This window comes from Aotus nancymaae, unplaced genomic scaffold, assembly GCF_030222135.1.
Source record: "Aotus nancymaae isolate 86718 unplaced genomic scaffold, 86718_ANA_hifiasm-v0.15.2.pri h1tg000014l, whole genome shotgun sequence".
Classification (NCBI taxonomy): domain Eukaryota; kingdom Metazoa; phylum Chordata; class Mammalia; order Primates; family Aotidae; genus Aotus; species Aotus nancymaae.
Window position 1 is genome coordinate 24,984,268 of NW_026988425.1, and position 24,060 is coordinate 25,008,327.

Consider the following 24,060-nt stretch of genomic DNA (forward strand, 5'->3'; position numbering starts at 1 on the left):
ACAGTAATTATAAGAGGCCCCCAAAGTGTCTTTCCTTCCCACTGTATTTATTCTTTACCTGCTCTGAGCACTTTGTCTTACTACATTTTGCTCTCAGTTCCTACTCTATTGAAACACCATAAATGAACAAAAAATGGAGGGCAAAGGGGAATTAAGAACAGAAAAAGTCACGGAGTTGAGTGTGAAGAAGAAACATATTTCAAAGCAATGTGGTTTTTGATAAAATCATTTGGATACAAGGCAAAATAATTATAACAAATAGGTTAGCCCTAGTATAGAATAAGAACGTCAGGAATAAACTCTAGAATCTAAAATTCTCTAGGAAATAATGGTACGTCTCTCAGTCACAGTTCCAAGAACTGAATGTCTTTCTGGAATTTTCCCAGTATGTCTCAGCTTTTTATTCACTTGTTTATAAACTTGTGTTTAATTATTAAGTGTTATATTATGTTATATAAGACATGAAGTACTAAGAACAAAGGCTAAAATGATAAATAACATTGTCTGATTAATACTAAATTGGCTTGTCATGAGTGGGAGGGGATCCTGACACCCGAGATGTAAGCAGTCACAAAGGCGCAGTATTGTTAGCAGCCTGCGGTGGGCAAAGTATCTGTGTTCTCATTCCCGAAACTGAGGAATATGTTACCTTAAAAGACGAAGGGGAAATAAGTTTGCAGATGGAAATAATTTTGCTAACCAGATGATTTATAAACAGAAAAATTATCTTTGATTATTCTGGTGGGACCAATGTAATCAAACTGGTTCTCATAAATGAAAAGGAGAGGCAGGAGGGTCAGTTTGGAATCATCCAATATTAGAAGAGAATGCCATCATTCATTGCTGGTTTTGAAGATGAAATAGGACCATAAGCCAAGGAATGAGGAAAGTATCTAGCAGCTGAAAAAGCCAAGGAAATGAATTTTATCCTACAGCCTTGAGAAAGGAACACATCCTTATTGACACCCTAATTTTAGCCAAGTTAGAACTGAGTCATTCTTTTGACCTACAGAACTAAAAGATCATACATTGGCATTATTTTAAGCCACCAAATATTTGGCAATTTGTTAAAGGAGCGATAGAAAACACAGCCCATGGATTTCACTGAGGAATCACAGAAGCTATCTGAGAAGTGTCATTTTAGCAGACAACTGAATGCTCCAAATGTCCTAGGGAAGATAAAGTAAGCACCTTGTACAAAGAGAATAGGAATAATTGTGCAACCTACGGAATAGGAGAGAGAGCAACACACATTTTGAAAAGCTAAAAAGAAGTTCAGTGCAGCTGTATAGGATGTACTCTGTGGTGTCTGTGGGGACCTGAACAGCAGCAGGAAGTATCCAGAAATCAAAAATTAGAAATCTGAGATTAATGTATGAAGATAATAATGAGGCTTTGAAAGCCATGATAGCAAATTTGAAATTATTTCCAGCAACGCAGAAATGTCATGACACATTTTTAAAGGGGAGTGTGTGTATGTATTGGGGGCAGGGTGATCAAATTTTTATTCTAGAAATATTGCTGAAGATGCTCCTGAAAGAGATGGAGAGGGTCACTGAAGTTAGAAGGTCTTGCACTAACCCAGGACAAAGTCACAGTCAAAGTCTTAGCAGGACTGTGATGAGTGGGGTCCAGGCATGGGACTTGAAATCCTAGGTAGTTGCCTTTTCTTTAATCATCTTGATTGGAAGGAAGCATGTGGCCCCACCTGAGTTTATATCTTTAGGCTTAAGAAAAATTTTTCCTGATGTAGAAATAGACTAGCTGTCTAGAAATTCCCAGGATATTTTTTATGCACACAAACTCATAGGTATTCACTCCAGTATATGATTTATAAATAAGTTTTTACTGGATATTTTGTGGAATAAGCAAGAGTATTTTAAGAGAAGTCAAAATGTCCTGCTTCTATTTCCATCCTATTATTGAATTACTGTCAACCTCAGAAAAAATTCAAATCCTTTCAGGGCCCCTGTTATCGTTTTGGGGAGATTAGACAAATTGGATTTGATAGTCTAGGTTAAATGAAATAAAATTGGCAATATTTGACCGATTTCACTTTATAAAACTAGCAAATGTATATGGCTCTGCTTACTATTTTTCTTTTCATTTAAAAAAATTCCACATGTAATTTTTCAAAATGTAGAGAACCCCAAAACCAGAACCCTTGTTTATACTCTTAAGGTCACTGGAAAACAAAGCCAACATGCTTTTATATTTACTGCAAAATGATTGCTGTAGACATATCTAAATATCTATAAATTAAAAGTATGTTTTGCAATTACAGATAACTCATAACACCAGCTCTTTACTTCTGCCACAATTGCAGATGCCTTAGGCACATCTCTAAGGATAGGATATTGTTTAATAAACATGTACTATATTCATAATTAGAGGAATGAAAAGTTAAAATTAATTTCTTGGACATTTTTTTCCTTTCTGTAATCTTATCAATGTGAAGCCCCATGTTCATTATTTCTTACAATAAAAGTATTCCTGAATGCCTTAGGTAATTGACCTATAATGATGATAATTTTCTCTTTGCCTGAGAAAATTACTTTTAATTTTAAATTTCTTCTTAATCTTATGGGAATGATTCACCTTGTCAATTCACTTGTTTTTCATTTCCCATTTTAATTAGTCTCAATTTAATTACAATTGATTGAGTTGAAATATCAAACAAAAACTACCTGCAAGAATAGAAAAATCTCATCAACTTATATGTTAGAGAGAAATATACAAGGAACTCCTTTGCATGTGCTTGCGTACATGAACTTCCATGTTCATTTTCCAGAGATTTTAATAAATTGATTTTTTTAGAAGAACAATAACATCATCCCTGGAGTCTAAGTTACTCTTCTTCACTCTTCTTTTGCAGACAGAAAGCAAGAGCAAGAGAGAGAGAAAGAAAACTTACAGGTGATTCTTATATATGATCAAAGTTAAGAAGCAGAAATTCTATACATTTATTCTCTGTTATTAATTTCCTCCTACATTTCTTAGTCTAATTACAATATATTGATATAGTTAAGCACCTTTTAAAAAATATAATTGCAATCAGACAGTGTTAGAAAATTAGGTTTAATCTTTTTTCTTTTCCCAGTTGATTATCAGAATAGCTGTCATTTACCCTTATTCTATGTTCATCCAGTTTTCCCTGTTGTATAAATGAGATTTAAGAGATTAGTGCTAAAATAATATTTTTAAGAGGAAGTCTTATTAAACATTGCCACGTGGGAGACATAAATCCGGGGCAATTCTATCAGGACAGCAACCTCTCTTTATTCCCTATCCTGCCTCAATACCAATTTATCCACTTCGTGTTCATTCCCAATTGTGAAAGAATATTTTAAGTTTTATTATAATAGTTTTTATAAGATTCCCAATGATGAGTATAAATTTTTAGTAAATTACAATATATGTGAATATTAGCATTCAATATCTGGTTAAAACAAAAGCATAACTATGAAATTTTAATTACAATTGCAGCTGACTTTCATACTGTTGGGCAGTGAACATTCCTAATATACTATATATTTTTAAATTTTTATAAATGTGATCAGTTTTCAATGAAACACTTTAAAAATTTCAAAAATGATTAAGCAATCTGCTAAAATGAAAAACATTATTAATCAAAAAATACAGTACAACAGAATTTGAGTTGAATGTGTATTCTTCTGTAAGTGATGTATTTTGTATTATATATGTATAAAATAAGGGGTTTATTATAAATTGCCTCTTCCATTGTCATGTGTCTAAATGAATGTCACGCATTTTATAATGTTTCCTTTGGAAGTATATGTGTCTTTTTTTAAAAAAGTATGGCCAACTAGCTTTTGGGAACTCTTCAACTGAATGGTCCTTAAATATTTTACTTGTTTTCAACAACAGGGAAGCAGAGAGCCAAACCATGAATGAACTCTCATTCACAATTGCCACAAAAAGAATAAAAGACTTAGAAATACAGTTAACAAGGGAAGTGAAGGACGTTTTCAAGGAGAACTACAAGCCACTGCTTAAAGAAATTCGAGATGATACAAACAAATCGAAAATCATTCTGTGCTCATGGATAGAAAGAATATGGTGAAAATGGCCATACTGCCCAAAGCATGTATAGATTCAATGCTATTCTGATTAAACTATCATTAACATTCTTCACAGAATTAGAAAAAAATTATTTTAAAATTTATATGGAACCAAAGACAATCCTAAGCAAAAGGAGCAAAGCTGGAGACAACATACTACCCAACTTCAAGCTATGTTACAAGGCTACAGTAACCAAAATAGCATGGTACTGGTACAAGAACAGACACGTAAATCAAGAAAACAGAAATAGGAGAGCCCAGAAATAAGACTGCACACCAATAACCATTTGATCTTCAACAAACCTGACAAAAACATGCAATGGGGGAAAGGATTCTCTATTTAATAAATGATTCTGCCTAACCAACATGGCAAAATCCCAACCCTACTAAAAATACAAAAAAATTAGCCAGGCATGGTGGTGTGCTCCTCTAATCCCAGCTTCTGGAAACTGAGGCAGAGGGATTGCTTGAACCCAGGACACAGAGGTTGCAGTGAGTAGAGCTAGCACCACTTCACTCCAGCCTGGGAGAAAAAGCAAGATTCTGTCTCAAATAAATAAATAAATAAATAGTTCTGGAGAACTGGCTTGCTAAATGCAGAAAAATGAAACTGGACCCTTTTCTTCCACCCTATGCAAAAATCAACTCAAGATTTATTAAAGACTTAAATGTAAAACTCAAAACTATAAAGACCCTAGAAGAAAATTTACACAGTATCATTAAGGACATAGGCAGGGGCAAAGATTCAATGATGTAGACACAAAAACCAATTGTAATAAAAGCAAACATTGACAAATGGCATCTAATTAAATTAAAGAGCTTCTGCACAGCAAAAGAAACTATCATGAGAATGAACAGAAAACTTTCAGAATGGGAAAAAAATGTTTGCCATCTATCCATCTGACAAAAGTCTAACATTCAGCATCTATAAAGAATTTAAACAAATTTGCAAGAAAAAAACAAACAACCCTATTAAAAAGTGGGCATGGACATGAACAGACATGTCTGAAAATAAGACATACATGTAGCCAGTAAACATGAAAAAGCTCAACATTACTGCTCACTGGAGAAATGCAAATGAATACCACAATGAGATGCCATCTCACACCAGTCAGAATAGCAACTAAAAAGTCAAGAAGCAACAGATGCTGGCAAGGTTGTGAAGAAAAAAAAAACCACTTATACTGTTGGTAAGAATCTGTATTACTTTAACCATTGTGAAAGACATTGTGTGTGGCAATTCCTCAAAAGTCTATAGGCAGAAATACCATTTGAACCAGCAATCCCATTACTGGTATATACTCAAGGGAATATAAATCATTCTATTATAAAGATACACACATGTGTATGTTCTTGCAGCACTATTCACAATAGCAAAGATATGAAACCTACCTATATGCCCATCAGTGATCGAGTAAATAGAGAAAATGTGTTACATATAAACCATGGAATACTATGCAGCCATAAAAAGGAAAGAGATCGTGTCCTTTGTACTAACACCAATGGAGTTGGAAACCACTATGCTTAGCAAACTTACACAGGAAGAGAAAACCAAATACTGCATTTTCTTAATTACAAGTGGGATCTGAACAATGAGAACACACGAACACATGGGGCTAAACAACACACACTGGGGTCCTTCAGAAGGTGGGGGTTGGGAGGAGGGAGAGTGTCAAAAAGAATAGCTAATAGATGCTGGGCTTGATACCTAGATAATGGGATGATCTGCGCTGCAAATCACTATGGCACAGGTTTATCTATGTAACAAACCTGCACATCCTGCAATGTACCTCTGAACTTAAAATAAAAGTTAGAAGAAAACAAACAAAAAAATTGTAAGTAGGTCCTTTTTAGAAAAAGGCATTCATTTTAAAATTATGTGTTGAGACATATGTTTCTGGCATGAGGGATGGAACAGATCAAATCCTACCCTTGTAGTACTCTTTGTTTACAAGAAACAAATAAAAACTTAATTTTGCAAATTCTCAGCAGTAGTAGATTATTTGAAAAGTAATTATAAGACAGAAAATAGAGTTCCGGTTGCCAGGGGCAAATACTTCAAATAAATCTAACCAAAAAATGTATAATCTATACAAAGAAAACTACAGAATGCTGGTGAAAGAAATTAAAAATCATAAAAAGAAAAGATACTTCATGCTCATAGAATGGAACAAAGTTAATATTGTTAAAATAACAAAACTACCTAAAACAATGTACAGATTCAATGTACTACCTATCAAAATAATAAGTCTTCACAGAAATTATCAATGAAGTTCTAAAATTTATCTGGAATTACAAAATACTATAGATAGCCAAAATAATCCTGAGAAAAAGAAACAAACCTGATAGCACCAAACCAACTAACATCAAAACTTACTACAAATCTATAATAATCAAAACAGCTGGTACTGTCATCAAACAGACACATAGACCAATGAGACAGAATAGAGGACTTAAATAAAAATCTACACATTTACAGCCAAGTCTTCTTTGACAAAGCCACCAAGAAAAATATAGAGAATCAGAACATACAGAAAGGCAATAAGAAAGCTATGTATATTGATTAACGACACTGAAGATATCCTGGGTAGTTTTATTAGATTCACTTTTACCACCTACCATTTCAATCAATAAGAAATTTTTGCATTACCTTTTCCAAAGCCAAAACTATGGCTTTGGAAACTAAAAAAGTAGCAAAAACCAACAAACAACAAAAAATAAAACAAAAACCAAGAATGTGCTGATAAATGTTACAAAATTATTTTAATGAAGAATTCATTGAAAAATGTTTTCACAATGACACTATTATAGACTCCTTGATACATAACTCTTGAGTTGTCTTAATTTTGATGATGGCATATTGTTATTAGTAATTGTGGTCATTCAATGTACCATAGCATTCATTTAAAAATGCATAGTCATCTTATTAGTTATACATACATTTTTGATAAAGAAAGTGATCAAATTCAAAAAATAAGGCAACAATACTAAAACAAAAATTATATACTTTTAGTAAATGAGAGATAGATGCATAATTAATTTCTCTCTGGATTGCAATTGCCATGCAAAAATGTTACATTTGTGCCTCCTCACATCTCTAGGACTGCCCCGGGATCAGCCCCAGCTACATTGCACAACTTCCTGTGAGCCCAATCATCGTGACACTGCTTTACTTCTACTTCTTACCATCAATTTTTTTTTTTTTTTAATTACACAGTCTTTTCCAAAGTCTAGGGAGCCTTCTTGATCAACCCTGAAGCACAGCTTAGAAGCACAGGAAAGTTAAGATTTCCAGGACAACCCTCAACTAACAGAGGACAGGAGCCAGTGAATGTAGGTCCAGGACTTTTCTTTAGGATGAACAATTCTTAGGGGCATTCTTTATGTTTCCAAATAGTTTTCCAAGAATTTAGATATTCTTTACAAAGTAAAAAAATCCCCAAAATGCAATCGAATATTAGCTTTATATTATGCCTTTTCTCAGTTTTTCTGTTTCCTCATTCCTATCTGGGATCACTTTCCAAATTCAAACAAATAGGTGATGTGGAACTTAAATATGCACCCAGGTCTTTGTCTCATAAATTATTTTCAGGGAATCCAAATAAAATAAGTGGCAACAAACTAGTCTTAGGAAAGAGAGAGATCATCAATATGGAATTCTGAAACTGGATCTCACTGGCTAGGTGACGTGTTCTTATTATTATTGGTAAGTGAGTAGTGATGCTTCCTCTACTCTTTCAAAATTACAAAGACTTTACATTTTAGTCCTTTGACTCATATATGGAAGAAAAGTTTTGGGTTGTCTAGAAACTATAACAGTTCAACAGATTTAGAGCAACAGGAATTATAAATATTGTAGAATTAGATAACTTTTGTCAACTTATGTTAAAAGCCTTGAAGAAAGCAAATGGCAGATTCATATCAGCCAACTATTAACTCAAAGTTGGCGGTGAAAAGCAGAATTCCTCCGTGACAGTTTACAGAGTCCCTTGTCTTTTACAGTCAGAAGACAGATTATTAAAACCAGACATGCAACTTAATTTTAAGCCTGCAGTTTGACCAGAAGTTGCAAAAGGAAGTGTAAGCCAAGCTCAATGTGATTCCTATGTTAAAATCAGGGGCCTCCTAGGCAGGAGTAGTTCCCTTAGACATTGAAAGGGGATGTTTTCAAGAAGTCATTAAAACCCCCTCATTCTCACGTTATCCTAAAACATCCCAATCAACAAAAACAAACAAAATAGTTACATTCTTATAGGAATAAAGAAGCCACTCATTGTCTGGAGACATTAGAAATACTAATCTGAGACAGATGTTCCTGTCCTCCTAGGAGGACAAGAAGATGATGCTTGTCCTAAACTTTGTTCCTATCTCTTTTAAGACTTCCATACATATTAGCAGGAGCACAGAAAAAGTGTGTGGGAGTGAATTTTTAGAATTTTTGACCAGAAGTGGGAGGTATGGCTCAGATAATCATTTTCCTGAGAATTCAAACAAGGTTCAGGCAAGATCACCAGAGGAGGAATTGTTAAAATGTTGCTGCTGATATGGCTCTTAGTAGATGTGTTGGAGATGCTGTCCCCATTTCACAAAGGCTATCAGCATGCACTATGGATTAGGACATTCAGTGTCTCAATGACTATTGTCATGATTTGGCCAAATTTGTTAGTGAGAAAAAGTGCCAAGAAACTAGTCTGCCAAGTGACAACGGGACAATACGATTCTAAATATCTCAGACTAGGTGGTAACATCTAGTCATTAGAATTAATGTGGGTATGGTAACTGGATTTAACAGCAATGCCAGAGGGAGAAGCAGGATGTCTTTTATGTAAGAGTTTTTCTATGATACAAAACAGACTGTGATTTTTCTAGGGGTGAAATGAATAGCCAACCAGGGTGTTTCTGGTTTTACAATCAGAATAAATCCTGAACTGGCAAGCAGAAGACTGGCATTAGCTGCTGTGATGAAAAATCACAATCTCTCACCCATCTACCCAGTCTAAGCTGGTTCTCAGAACCAGAGCCCATCTGTTGAAGCGGAGTCATAACAACCTTGAGGAAGGACTCTACGATAACAGCACAAGTACCGATAATAAATATTAAGAACCTAGAGCCATGTACCATAGTGAATGTATACAAGGGAAAGAAGACTATCCAGAACTCTTAAGAGCTGCTGGATTTGAAGTCTGAGATTATATAGATAAAAACGTATCCAAATTCCCTCTTGGGTTAGATTGAGTGCTCATGAAGAACAAGTACTTAACAGACACATGATTGAAGTCAGATTCCAGCCCACAGTTATCACCCCAGATGCTGAGTGCATAATTGAGATAGATAGACTTAGTTATTCGGAGAGCCTACACATTGGTTACCTGATTTCTGTAATAGTAATATGTAATCATAGGATTCACTATGTATTGCATATTAAGAATGATCAAATATAAATCCTTGAAACTTCCCCAACCCTTTCCTAGCCGGGGCAATAAATCAGAAACAATACTTAATTCCAGAATTAAATTACAGAGATTGATACTACTTTCAAACAATTAATGAATTGGTGGTGGTAGTGATTCCCTTTATTCCCTTGTTCAATTTATCTGTAAGGTCCCTGGAAAAAAGAAAAAAAAAAGAAAGATTTGGTAGATGACAGTGGACTACTGTAAATTTAACCAAGGGAGAGTCTAATTTACTACTATTATACTAGATTTGGGATCTTTATTGGAACAGATCAATTTTAGTACTTTATATGTGGTGACAGTCTGGAAAATATGTTCTTTTAGATCTTTATTAATAATAAAGATTTTTAAAAACACTTTAAGTATATGTGGAAGGACAGTATTACCAGGAGCATAGGAAAAGTGTGTGAACACACATTTTCTCCTAGGTCTTAGGTATATGTCAATTCCTCTGCACTCTGATAGAGTATAGTCCACAGAGACCTTGATCAACTCCCCATTCTGAGAAATGGTATGATAATTCAATAAATTGATGGCATTGTGCTAATTGAACCTAGGGAATAGAACATTGCAAGTGCCCTGAATATCTTAGCAAGCTGCAATACTAACACAAGTGAGAGGAAAACTTCAGACTCCAACAATCTCTGGCATTCTGGAGGCCTCCATTCTAAGTTAAAGGTTGTATTATATGCTTTGCATAATCTACTACTAGGAAATATATACAGGATTTTGTAAATATATTTGGCTGTTGGAGACAACATCTATAACTTTTGGGAATGTTACTTAAACATTTATATTAGATTGCTTAGAAGAAAATATTTTAAGTGGGTCATTTGGAAAAAGAGGGCTTTGCAGCAGGTTTAGGCTACAGTGAAAATGGCTCTTTCCTTTAGGATATAGTATGATGCTAGAGGTACATATGGTAGCCAAGACCCTGTGAGAAAGCCCCTGTGGAAGAGTTGCAGCACAAACCACCAGGGTTCTTGAGTCAAGGCTATGTTCTCTGCAGCAGGTAACTCCTTGCTATTTGAAATGGTGCTTCTGATGTACTACAAGGACTTAGTAGAGACTGGGTGCTGGATCTTAGATTATCAAGAGATTATGAGACAACAACTTCCATCATGCCCCAAGAATCAGTCTATCCCATAATAAAAATAATGCATTTTGGATCTTCTCAAAGCATATCCAGAGGTATTCACGACCTAGACCCTCATGTCACCAGCCATTGTTTCATTGTAATCTCTTCCTCTGAATACAACATGACCTCATGGAGAATTCATTTTGATTAACTAGGGAAAAGTTTTGTACCTGGTTTGTGAATGGATTGATTGAATATGTTAGTGCTAGCTGATAATTGGACCATTGGCACACACAACCATAATGAGAATTGGCCTTAAAAGACTTTGGTGAAAAGGTAATCCTTCTTGTGGGCCAAGCTATGAGCATCACATTTGGTTTTCCATTTATATGGAAGAAAATTTATTGCAATTAAAATATACTTAAATTCTTGATATGGGCGAATGGCTGATCTGATCGCACACAGACCTGGTTAGAGTAAGACAGAAAGATAAGATGTTTAAAGAAGGGACATGTGGATGAAATTAGAAAGGCAGAAATAAATCATGCACATCTTTGGTTTACTTTAGCTTCAATGCTTGCCTGAGAGCATGCATAACATTGGCCACTGGACAACTGAAACTATGTGCCCAACCTGTCAGTAGAAACTGGGATTAAGCCTTTGATAGTGTTCCAATTATTATATAAGAACAAGCAACCACTTAGAATAAATTAGTTACTGGACACTTTCAATTGTAGAAGTGGGTCATAATTTATTTTTGCTGAAACAAACTCTTATATATGTTTTAGTCACAATGCCTTTCCTAATACTATGATCTGAGGGCTTACTGAAAGCCTAATTTATTTATGTAATGTCCTGCATAATATCAGTTAAGGCCAAGTGATGCATTTTATGGTAGAAGAGTTATAACAATAAGCATATGATGATGGGATCTTCTGTTCCAACCATATACCATATCTATCAGCATCAGCCAGCCTAATGAGGTAATGGAATGACATACTAAATTTTCAGCAGGGATGTCAGCTCAGGGAAGGTACAGTGCCGTGGGTTCCAGTCTCTAGGATGCAAATATACAGTGGGTAGTTAGCATATACAGTCTTAGAAACCAAAACAGTAAAAGGAATAACCAGTCTTTGTTTTAGTGTTCTTATGCAATAGACCTGAATCAAATAAATGAATTACTACATTGGAAGACAAAATTATACATCATTATTTTGAAACACTAAGATGATCAATTTTCTCTCATTATAATTCTATAAAATCAAAGCAGCTTAGCCGATGTGACCCTGGCAGTAAGACTGAATAAGCAACTATTGCATCAAAAACTGACTAAGACTAGGCAACCATGCCTGGTTTATGTCAAAAGATGGAAAATTCAGAATAGCTGCTATAGTGGGCAAGTTCCTGGAAGAGATGGAAACATGGTAAAGAAAAGGAGATAGTAGGATATCAATTTCTGCCTTGAGGCCACTCTATAACAGCAGCTACTGTGGGGTATTTATTTAACATTTTGGTATTTTCAGAGCATAGACCTAGCTACCAGTTTAAAAACGTGTGACGGAGAAGAATTTACTTTGTAATAGCACGATCAAACTCTGAGAGCCCTCACACTTGATACTCAATATCACATCCCATTGGCCGTTTTCAATTTCAGCAACTATAGAGGTGGACAGCTACTGGGGAACAAAAACTCCTGTTTGTTGCTTAAAGACCAAAACAATTGTTTCCCTGCTTTTTGTCCTCAGGACCATTCCCAAAGCTGAGAATAGTCTGCATGAATACAGTACACAAACTGTAAAGTTAATGCCCACAAAGGTAACCATCAGATAATGAAAGATGGAAGTCATTGGAGAAAAACTCTAGCCTCTGCCTTTGGATTTCTGGCAGAATTATGCTCTCATTGCCTACAACCAGTGACTTCGATAACATAGCCTTATATTTTTCATTCTTACTTATATAACACTCTTCTCTGTCACTCCTCCTTCTTCAGAGTATTTATCAAACTATCTGCAACTAAGTTCTTGTTTCAGGTTCTGCTTTTAAAGAAACATAAACTCATTGTTCAACACCCGCCTATGAGTGAGAACATGCAGTGTTTGATTTTCTGTTCTTGTGTCAGTTTGCTGAGAATGTAAAATGCAATAAAAAAATAAAATAAAATATAAAATAAACATAAACATAAACTAACATATCTGTGTCGTATACTGAAAACTTTTCTAATTCAAGAAAAGTAACTAACATGTAGCAGTATTCGTGAACATTTTATTGAACAAATAAGGTTAAGTTACATTATTTAATAACAAAGCTAGAATTGTACTTAATGGCCAAACACTAAAAGTGTTTCCATTTATTTCAGAAGTGAGAGAAATATGCTTACTATTATCACTATTTTTCTTTTTTTGAGATGGAGTTTCACTCTTGTTACCAGGCTGGAGTGCAATGGCACGATCTCGGCTCACCGCAACCTCTGTCTCCTGGGTTCAGGCAATTCTCCTGCCTCAGCCTCCCGAGTAGCTGGGACTACAGGCATGCGCCACCGTGCCCAGCTAATTTTTGTATTTTTAGTAGAGACAGGGTTTCACCTTGTTGACCAGGATGGTCTCGATCTCTTGACCTCGTGATCCACCTGCCTCGGCCTCCCAAAGTGCTGGGATTATAGGAGTGAGACACCGCTCCCGGCTATCACTATTTTTAATATTATTTTGGAATTAATAGTAAATACAACTAAAAATATAATTGATATATAATGTTATGATATGACAAAGCATCCCAAAATATTGTCTCTTTAAATAACAAAAATTAATTATTTCCCAGACTCTTCAATCTGGATTATACTTTTTTTGCTTTTCATGATGACTGCTGAGATTAGAATATCCAAGACAGTGCCTCCACTCACAAGACGTGCTTCAGATGGAAGGGCAGAAACAGCGGGAGGTTAGTCAGGTCTTTCACCTCTCTCCATGGGTGACTTTTCTATGTGGCAGTTAGATAAACCTAGCTCATACTATGGTGGTCTCATGATGGTACATTTCTTACATGGCAGTTGATTTCCAGAATAGAGAAAGCAAATGCTTGTTCATATGGCAGAGGAATATGTACACAGAGAAGAGAGGAATGGAAGACAGCCATCTTTAAAGATTATCCATATAAATTCTTATTGAAAGAAGACATTTCACCATTGCTTTTTAGAAAACAAGTTGAAAAACCGAGAAATTCAAAATGTAGAATTTAAAATAACTTTTGTATGGCAGCTGGATAAATAATTTATATATAGAATTGTGGATCCACTTAATAAAAATATAACTAAACTGAACTATTGAAGGAGACTTTGGGTTACATGTGATAGATTAAGCATAGCTCATGCCATTTCTTTTGCAATTAAAATGACAGATTTAAAAACTTTCAAAGCAATTATGTTTCTAAAATATTTGGAAGAAATAGGGGATATCAGTGGAGCAATGATATTGATAAATTTCTGAGAAAATTTGAATTATATTGATTAATAATCCACACAGGAGATCCCATATAAGGCACATTCACAAAGTTTTAACAGCTTCATTTTATATCAAAACTCTCAAATTTTGAGCACTATAGACACTATGGAGAGAAGGAAAGGGAAATCAAGGTGATTAATTGAAGGGACTGACAAAATTAAAATTATCCTTAGGGTAAAATCAGAGAAATACTCCCAAATGAAGTCTAACAAACTTCTCTGCGGAATCTGCAATTGTTATCCCAATTCAGTTTTATCTACTATGTATTATCATTGTTTTCTCAAACCAGGATTCCAGAGAAGAACAAATGCTGTGTTTGGTTGCTCTGTCTTATAGAGCTCATTAAATTACAGCTGTTCTTTGGTTCTCCATGTCCTTTTTACCCCATGCCATTTATTTGTTAAAGAAATTGTATATGTTTGTAAATGTGGATGGATTTCTATAATCTGGAATTTTTCTTTTATATTCTCATGTAATTTAGCATGTTTCCAATTCATCCCTATTTCTTTTAAATAGGCATGTGGAGACTTGATTAGATCCAAGTTATTCTCTTGCTTTTGTTGTTTTGATAAGATAAATGCATAGGTGATTCTTTGTTCTGTCATTTTTATTTTTCCCTCCATTGGTGACGTAAAGACTGTTTAGTGATTTCATGCAGTTTCACTGTGCCAACCTTTCAATGAATGGTTTATATAACATTAATGATTGCTTCCTGTATTCATTATTTATTTTTGTTTAAATATATTAATTTTTTAATTCTGGCATTCATTATGACCTTATTGTTTTTGATTCCTAAATAGGAAAAGAAAATTTCATCAACTATTTTCATATCCTGAAACAAAACAAAGACAGAAAAATGCTTGATCCTTACCCAACTTTCAGAATAATGAGTTGGTGTTGTAGTAACCTCCCAAAGGTAATATTTTTTGAAGTGCTACTGTGAACTAATAAATAATTATATATGTAATTCTATTATATTCACTATAGTTATTATTCTTCTTTATAGTCAAAATGTTTCATCTTTGTCAAGCAAGACCTACTTTTCATTGGTTTTTATATCTTATATAAGCCAATATAAGCTGATTATATATATTTTTATATATATGCTTATATATCTTACACAGACCCTAATGTTTTTAATATTATTTTGCTTTCAAGCATGACATTCCCATTTTTACTAAAGACAAATCATGGTAGGACTGATTTGCATTATTACAGTTGGCCTGATTATTTGTATACAGTGTAACAAGAATAATTATTTTTTTACATAGGCTTTTAAAATGGCTTTGATGGATCTTGGTTCCATAAAAGAAATCTTGGATAAGACATTTTTAAAGCTGAGGCTAGCCATGGATTTGTACCATCAAATATCTATGAGGTGGGTGAATAGCTCTCCTCTTCAGGTTCCAAGATAAACTTGGGGCTTCTGGGCCTGTCAGACAGTGACATTCTTTACTCTGTACGGGGACCGTGTAGACAAGTTATGAGGCCAGTTTTCCCAAGGGGCTTTGATCTGATCCATAAATCAAGTTTGATTCCTTAAAGGAAAGCACAAGATTCCAGTCAAAGCTTTGGTAAAATAACCAGTTTGTCCAATTGTGTCCTGTAATAAATGAAAACAGATTCTTTTTGCACTTATGCAAATAACTGTATTGACATAAGTTAAGAATATGCAATTTCCAAATTCTAGAGAAATCAGCTAGAGAGAAACCAATATGTTATAAATTTTGTCTATAGGTGTATACTAAATTGTTAAAGCTGTCAGTTGCTCAAAAGTAAAGTTTCCTTGACTCCGAAAAAAAAATTAAAGGATCAGCAACATTTTAAGCAAAAGGTCAAGATTACTTCAGTCTTCTATTAGTTCAGTCCAAGTAGTTAATTCCTGTTCTGCCTGATATTTATGAACATTTCAGTTCTCCATAAGTCCTAAAAGTTTTTCTCATATTTTGATTTTACAGTCTCCAAAGTTGTCAGAAACTTGTATTCAAGAGGACCTGTTAGAGTTTTATAGCTGACTATAAAACCAACTCCTAAAGAGGACCAAAACAAGAAAACAATTGTCCATGTGTGAGAAAAAGATTCGGGGCAGCCATAATCAAGGACACAATTGACAAGAAAATTTGCTATCTCTGTGGCACACAGTAATTTAACAATTATAACTATTACTGATAATGTACAATATACATTAAGTCCTATCAGAATTATAGAAGTTTCCCATAATTTTGGAACACATATCAATAACATTTATATAAATGGAGGCCAAAGAAAACCAAATGCTATTTCCTATTTGACAATGTTTCCTGTATATATGTATAATTTGGATTATTTTGTATCATATATAATTTGGCTTATTTGATTTTTGTACTTTAGGAAACCTAATATCTTAAAGGATTAATTAGGTTAGTAAAAGATATAATTTTTAATTTAATTTTTGAATGTCTGTCAAATATCAAAGGTTTAAAACACTTGAAATCACAAATCATTGTGAAATAAGTTATTCATTTGACCAAAGTGATAACTCAAGGGTTTTTTTACAAAGGCAAAAACCTTCTTTCTTTGAGAGAGTAGTCTTTTCTAAAATTATTTTTTTCTAAACTTAATTTTCTAAAATTAAGTCTAGTCTAATAAAAACAGCATGAAGCAACTGAATTTGTTTTTAGAAATTTTATAAGCAATCTATAAAATGTTAATCTTGACCATAAGGTATAACTTTCATAATCCTTTAATAACCTTTATAATCTTTATTAAGAAGTCAGCTAATGTTTCAAGAAAACTTTGTTAATCTGACATAGGAGCCCATATGCTGGTTTTGCCCGTATGCTGGTCTTGCATCAGTGTCCTTTGACAATAATGATTAATTTATAGAGAAACTGAACTTATTTTAATGCTCAAAATCAGCCCTTACAACTCTCACATGCTCACTTATGCCATGATAGTCCCTGGGTCTGGAGTTGTTGAATTGCTTTAATTTTTGGCCCTGTGTCTCAATAATGCAGTTTATTTTGATTGGTAGTTTCCAGTGAGTCTTAAGATGAGGCTTTAACGGCTATCAGTATTTATGATTTAGCAGGACTTGGAGTTCTTTTTAGACTCAGGAGTCAAAGCCCTGTAACTCAATGTCACAAGGGCTTTAAAAGCACATATAGAAAGATACACATATTTAATAACTTTAAGTAAAATAAAATTTTTATTTCAGTTTTTTTTCCCCTTAGCAAACCAAAACATAATAATGGCATAGGAATTGTTTTGATAAAATGTAAAATCTGTTAGGCTAGTTACATAAAGACAGAAGAAGAGAGTTTCTGTACTGAACAGAATATTATGTTTAAAGAAAACATTTCCTTTGGACCTTTAAGAAAATATTGTTAGCGTCAGCTCACAACAAACAAATTGAGGGAAAAAAACGTATATGAGCTGAAAATGAATTGAAGAAGAGCATTATCATTTTGTGCCCTTTAAAAGGGGAGAAAAAACTGAAAATGGCATGATGCAATAAAAGTGAAACAAGGTAAAAAGATTAATATCTCCTATAATTTATTAAGAGTAAATCATTTTCTTAAGAAAAAAATCATTGTTCTAACCGATTATTTGGTGTATGTGTTTTATTCCATTTTACATCTCTAGAAAGACAATTATAATTTCCCTTGGATTAATAATAACTAGATTATACGTAAGTTTCTGGTTTCTTTTTTAATGTAAATCCTCTTATTGTGACTTGTACAGACCCGTCATGACATGCTTTAACTTTCTTATTTGTGCTCTTTTTCAAACAACCGGTCATTTTATTCTAGGACTAAATCTGCTATATAATATTCTCATTGAAAGTATTTCTCTTTAAGATTTCTTACCAAAAAAGAACTATTTTTATAAGTTTCTTTACATCTCTCTTATTTACTGGTTCCTTTTATCTAGTTTTTACCTAGCTTTAAACAAACTATGAATTAGACAAAAAAATGGTTAATCTTTTAAATAGGAAACACCTTTTTTAGGAAGAGTGTTTTCCAAATATATATTTAGAAATAAATATTTTTATAATATATAAAATAATTTGGGTATTTAAAATATATAATATATTTTTATAATATATATTTTGGGTATTTATAATATATAATATGTTTCATTAAAAATAATGAAATATCTAGTATTAAATTTAATATAACTTTAGATTCTAAATTATGACTAGTTTTTCTACATGTATTTATTGCATTACATTTATCAAATTATTTTATTTTAATCATTTATCTACATTATTTGTGAAAACCGTAATAGTCATTATTTAAGGTTATGAAACTGCCATTGCAAAATTGTAACTGAGACAGTGAAAAAAGTCTGACCTAACTCCCTCCATCTTGCCCTTCTAACCTCCAGGCTGTTCTTGTTCATTCCTGGGCCTAGGCTGAACTAACTTTGGGAGTAAATTAATTTATGGTTTAGCTTTGAAACAAAGACGATAATAATCCCTTTTCAAAACAAACTTTACTGACTGTGGACTAGACTGCCTGAAGCCACAAGATTAGAAGTTATGTTAATCTTACTGAATTCAAGATATAACTATTGCTGTTAAACCAATATCAATGTCTTATTTATTAAATATTGCACAAGCAAAGATCATTCTGCTTTGGGCTGGGTTTATAGTTTTGTAAATCCTATACAAAATTTTGACACATTATATTATTTGGAAGGGATAAGCATGAAATTGCTTGATTAAATGTAAACAACAATGTCTGCTGGCAATTTTTAAGACAAGTCTAACATTACTTAACATAATTTTAAAGCTAGAATATTTATTAAAAATTTTACTTAAGTTACGTTAACTTGAAAAAGCATTTGACTAGTCTTTTCCCTTTTCCTAATTACATTTAAGTGCTTTTATTTTCTTAAGCCAATTAATTAGAGCTCTATTGTATTTTATTAGTAATGAAACATTGTGTACCCAACACATAAATACATAGATTTATTAGGTATGCCAGCCAATAGAAATACATCTTATAGATTCATAATAAACTTTTTTTCTTAAACTTTGTCTTGATAACTTGTTTTACTACCCTAGGCAGTTGTTAGCTAAATAGGCTTAAATGTGTATATTAAAGGAAATAACTCAGGTGAAAATCAGAGAGCAAAATTTACATTATAAGGTACAGAGAGAAAAAGTCTGATGTGCTAGAGGGAAATTAAAATAGATTTAATTGCCAATTGAACATAAAATAATAGAAATTATGAACACACACACACACACAGACACACACACAAAGATACTAAATCTTTTACTGCATAACTTTAGTCATGAGATAAATACAAATTCACTGGCTTGCATGAAGAACCTGTTGGATGCAAATAGTGGTTTTTATATTAATAGAAAAATAACAGCAGATTTAAAATAGGCAGAAAAGAAAAATAGAGAGAAAGAGAACTTAGAAAGTCTCGAGTTTTCAGGTCGACTTTAGGGCTCTTTTACTTTAAGGTAAATGTGCACAAAGACCATATTACTTTCATTTTACATAAACTCTGGCAAGTAGAAGAGTCATCAAACCCATGGAGTACATGAAAGGGGGTCATTCTCTTTGTTTTCTCCCCATTCTTAGATTATTTGTTTCCCATTATTTTCTTAAAAGGAGGAACTGAGCTGTGGCCTAGGGTTTTTGTGTGGTCGTTCAATATGCGCTGCTTGTGGGCAGCACTCCACAGTGTGTCAACACTGAGTCATTTCCACCCTCTTACGTGTCTCAGTTTCTCTCTTCAGAGGTCTATGACCTCAGAGAAGACTCAAAATACCAGGTAGTCAGCCCTTACATGCATTTCCGGGACAAGTGTTTATTTTCTGTTGTTGTTGTTGTTTTATATTTGCTTTGAATTTTTTTTTGTTGTGGATTTTCCTGTGGGGCTGCTGCACATTGTGGGAGGTCAACCTTCCAGACACCTCCACAAGGCTCCGAGTTACCCAGGGGTGCCTTTTGGCTGGGAGGAGTAAATGCCCTTTCTCTTTGGGGCTAAGATAACTCAGTCGCTCATTTAGCTATGAAAACAACAGCTCAGTTCGTCACACCAATGCCCACAGACAGGCCAATTGAGATTAATTTCGGGAGAAAGAGCATTACAGAGGACCCCTTAGAATGCATCTCCAAACTAGAATTAGAATTCTTAAACAACAACTTCCTAGGAGAGAGAAAAAAACAATAGACAAGACCACTTTAATTTTAAATCCTGCTCAGCCACCCCTATTTTGTAGCTCTTATCTGCCATTACACGTGCCAAGGTCAAATCGTCTCACAGTACAAGGTAATCTTTGTGACCCCCAAATCCAAAGAGGCCAGGTCATGAAATACAGGAAAACAGAGCTTTAGACCTAAGAGGAATCTGCCCATGACTCTTGAAATTCCACAAAGAAAATGGAACACCCCAAAATGGGTGAGTGGCACCTTTGTTCTGAATTATTTAAAGGGGTTCAAGTCATTAAGAAGCCTTCTCTAGATTTTTTGGCACAGCAGATGGCAAAGGGGGTAGGAGGTATAGGGTGGAAGAAAACTAAATGAAAGAACATTTTTTTTTTAAGACAGGAAATGAACTCAGAAACTAAGTGCATTTTTTCCCCCTCTTTTGCAGTTGCGAGAAATTTTGTCTAAAGTAGAGAGGCTTTGTTGCCCATAACTTGGAATTCTCACTCAGATTTGACCAAATCAGTTAAAATTGGTCTAATCTGATGGGGGAAAGTCCAGAACAAACAACAACAACAAAAACTCAACAATATGATCACTGAGTGATCTAATGGTAAGTAGAAATTAAGACCAGCTGGTGGTTAAACTTTAGCGAAGACAAAACCCCAATTCAAGCTACTTACCTAGGGATGGATCTCAGGCTGAAGACTGCTTTCTATCATCCCATAATAAGGAAAAGAAAACCTCAAACTCTTCTTCCCCGCTGAGAGTGAGCTCAAACTCCAGAAAGGAGTTACCTGCCTTCTATTGTGATGGCTACAGGAAATCTCGCCTTCCTTGTTGGAAGCAAGTAAAACTCCAAAAAGAAGGGAGGTGTACAGCAAAATACACTTTAGATCTTAACCAAATTTTTGGACACCAGAGATTCTCTGGAGGCTTTGCTCTCAGACCTCACCAAATTCTCCCCCTGGTTTGAGCCATAAAGTTAGCTCATGCTGGTACCAAGCACTGATAGGAGATTTGTCAAGTCAGGGGTATCCCCACTCAGAATCCTTCTGTGGTTACCAAAATGTGAACCCCCAAAATCTGAGACAGTTCTCAGTTAATTTAGAAACTTTATTTTGCCTAGGTTCCAGATGTTCACACATGACACAGCCTCAGGAGGTCCCGATGCCATGTGCCCAAGGTGGCACAGCTTGGTTTTACACATTTTAGGGAGACATGAGACATCAATCAATATGTGTAATACGTACACTGGTTCAGTCTGGAAAGATGGGACAACTTGAGGGAAAGGCAGGACAAGTCGAAGCTGAGAGCGGGCTTCCAGGTCCTAGGTAGATAAGATACGAATAGTTTCATTCTTGTGAGTTTCTGATTAGCCTCTCTAAATGAGGCAAAGAGATACGGATTCATCTCAGTGAGCAAAGGGGTGACTGAATAAGAAGGGAGGCAGGCTTGCGCGAAGCAGTTTCTAGCTTGACTTTTCCCTTTAGCTTAGTGATTTGGGGGCCCCAATATTTATTTTCCTTTTACAATAGTACATATACTTTTATCTAAATTGCATTCATCATTGAACAATATATTTTGGAGTTAACTACTTAGTAAATTATAGAGTTTGTTCCATTTTCCAGCAGTACAGCATACTTCCTGATTTTTCATTGTTTACTCAGTTTCCTAAGCAACACAATTTATCCAACCAGTCAACCTAAATAGCATTTAGGTTGTTTATGGTCTTTTGCTATTTAAAATAATGCTGAAAAGAATGTTCATAAGTCATTTTCTATTTTTTGTCAATTTACCTTTGAATAGATTCCTAGGATTCTGAAATAGGTTTGCTAGTTCAAAGGATAAAGGAATGTGCAATTTTGATAAACATTGCCAAATCTCCCCTAAAGAGTGATATGCCAGTTTGCATTTCCATAGTGATATATAAACGTCTTTGTGATCTACAACTTCAACCTTTAGATTTTTAAAAGCTTGAAAGATAATGAATGATAGCTAAATGAAGTTTTATTTGCTTTTCTCTTATCATTACTGAGGTTGAACATATTGTCATATGTATAGGAGCCACTGACATTTCTTTTTCTGGCACTTAGTATTCATATTATTTGCTCTTTTATTATCATATGTTGTTGCTTTTTTCCTGATTAATTTTGAAGCCCTTTATACATTTAACAGTCATTTTGTTTTAAAGAAGTTGCAATTTGATTTTTTCAGTTTATCATTTGTCTTCCTGATCTATTTATGGTGTTTTTGAGATGAAATATTTAGTATAATCAAATTTATACTTTCTATTATTGTACTAAATTTTAAATATTTATTAGATAAATTTTACTACTTGTGCATTACTAAGAATTCACTCATCATTCACCCATTTTCATAGTAACTTCATATCTGAAATTTTATATGTTTATGTATTAATCTGAGATTAGAGATCTGAGATTAATCAGAGATTAGAAATGGATCTAGTTTTTTCTTTCTAAAACTACCTAGTTATCAAAACATCAATTATCTTTTCCTCACTGATTTGAAATGCCTCATTAGCGTACACTGAATTTCCAAATATACTTTGTCTAATTCCAGGGTTTCTATCTTATTTCATTGGTATGCCTGTCAGTTCCCATGTTGATACTAAACTGTTTTAACTGCACAGACTTTATATTATATTTAAAAGCTTGGTATGGTTGGCATCCCCACATTGCCTTTCTGGGTTTTCTAACTACTCTTTTAAACAATTCTTCTGAATAAAATTTATAATCAACTTCTTCAGCTCTTAAAATCAAAGTGAAATATTTACTGGAACTGAGTAACTCATCATTAACTTAGAGGAAATTTCTTTCTGTGTTTTCTTTTGTTTGATACGGAATCCTACCTGGCTGCCAGGCTGGAATGCAGTGGCGGTATCTCAGCTCACTGAAACATTCACCTCCCAGGTTCAAGAGATTCTCCTGCTTCAGCCTCCTGAGTAGCTGGATCTATAGGTGCGCACAACCATGCCCAGCTAATTTTTGTACTTTTAGTAGACGAGTTTTCACCATGTTGGGCAGAATGGTCTTGATCTCGTGACCTCTTGATTCATTTGCCTCGGCCTCCCAAAGTGCTGGGATTACAGGTGTGAGCCACCACACCTGGCCATTTCTATCTTTTAATATTAAGGCTTCCCATATGGAAATATGATGTATCTCTCTCTCTTTTTCTTCTTTTTTTTTTTTTTTTTGTGAGACAGTCTCACTCTGTCACCCAGGCTGGAGTGGAGTGGCATAATCTTGACTTACTGCGACCTCCGCCTACTGGGTTCTAGTGATTCTCCTGCCTCAGCCTTCAAAGTAGCTGGGACTACAGGTGCCTGCCACTACGCCCAGCTAATTTTTGTATTTTTAGTAAAGATGGGGTTTCACCATATTGGCCAGGCTGGTCTCAAACTCCTGACCTCAGGTAATCCACCTGCCTCGGCCTCCCAAAGTGTTGGGATTACAGACGTGAGCCACCAAGCCCAGTAGGTATCTATTTTATTGTTGATGAAGTTATAGAATATTCAGTAGCATCCATGATGTTTTTAAGTAAAAATACTGTAAAATAAACCCAAAGATAAGATGTTGTTAAAAACAAATTAAAGGACAAGAAAAAGAAGGGCTGGAAGGAAAACTGAAGAAAACGCATTTCACTAGAGCAAAAATACCAAGATGTGGAAAACTCAAAGGAATGTTCAAATATGGGGCCAAAATCAGATTGTGCATATACTAAGTTCATAAAATCAAGGATAGTATAAGCCCATGAGTTTCAGCAATAGGAATAAAACAA